Source organism: Nicotiana attenuata, unplaced genomic scaffold (assembly GCF_001879085.1).
Source record: "Nicotiana attenuata strain UT unplaced genomic scaffold, NIATTr2, whole genome shotgun sequence".
Lineage (NCBI taxonomy): Eukaryota > Viridiplantae > Streptophyta > Magnoliopsida > Solanales > Solanaceae > Nicotiana > Nicotiana attenuata.
Genome location: NW_017672460.1, coordinates 133,731 through 134,828, shown reverse-complemented (window position 1 = coordinate 134,828; position 1,098 = coordinate 133,731). Strand labels below are relative to the sequence as shown.

Sequence of the window (1,098 nt, the reverse complement as noted above, 5' to 3'; positions counted from 1 at the left end):
TGGAACTTAAATTGTGTTAATTTTGATAGATTAATTCATACCGGTGAACGTGAAGAACATGAGCCTTACATCGAAGCATCTCAAGCACAAATGGTGTACTATGTGGATGATGTTGTCAATAAAGGGTGGAGTGTTGCTATGCATCTAAAGCCAAGAGATCTATATGATATGGGAGAAGAAGTAGTGGAAGATGAAGTATATGAGAATGAACCATACCAAGAGCAAGAACTCGAATAGTTTTTTGGTGACGGTGATGAGTATGTACAACTAGCTACGGACCATATAATTGATGATGTAGTAGAGACAATTGTTGCTACTAACTTAGCAGCAGATACATACATGTGTGAATAGAAAATTTATTTAATATGTTGCTTTATCTGAAGGTAATAGTATTGCATACCTAAGTAGTATTTATATTATTTTATTTGATGTATAAGTATGTTTAGAAATGGTATTCATATTTGGTATGAAGGCATATTTAAAAATGATATTCATATTTGATTCACCTCTTTTTAATCTATGGTATTCGTATTTGTTTGCCACAAGAGGATCTTTTGAAAAAAAATGAAAGTATTGGAAGAACTGAGAAAGAGTAAAGACGACAAAAAAGAGTAGTTGGAAGAACAAACTAGGCTGAGGTTTGACTGTAGTTCATACTGGAATATGTGATTTGCATGGTGCAGGGTGCCTTTGTGCTTTATCGCCTGTTTGAGAAGAATGATTTGAAGCAGGATGAGCATATTGAGCGTTAAATTTTGATGATGCTGAACTGAATGCTACAGTTGCTGATTTGGATTGATGCAGGGGCTTTCTACCTATGTGCGGATGATGCTCTCAACACAAGTAAGTGAACATCAATATTACTGTGAGTTACTTATGATATCAAAAGGTTAATTTACCTGCTCAAACAAATATAGGCTCTTCTAAGTGCTATAGGTGTTGGTGAGAAATCCCCTACTGTTTTTGGGGCAACGTTTCAGGTGAGTTCACATCTTTTTTTTTTCCATTGTAATTTATGTTTTAAACTGGTGTGATGACAATGGTTTTAAAAAAATTTCAGTGGTTCTTGCGAGATTTAACTGGTATGGTTGGAGGCGT

At 34.9% G+C, this 1,098-nt stretch overlaps 1 long non-coding RNA gene across 3 annotated transcripts; it reads left to right on the top strand.

Moving 5' to 3' along the window:
- Window positions 1-236: 236 nt before the first annotated feature.
- On the top strand, window positions 237-1,098 carry LOC109213301. 3 transcript variants are annotated; one of them, XR_002065989.1, is made up of 4 exons: window positions 237-257; window positions 684-843; window positions 918-980; window positions 1,061-1,098. It is a non-coding gene; the product is annotated as an uncharacterized LOC109213301 (long non-coding RNA). The 3 variants fall into 3 exon arrangements; XR_002065988.1 differs by having other exon boundaries at window positions 243-383; XR_002065987.1 differs by lacking the exon at window positions 237-257 and having other exon boundaries at window positions 576-843.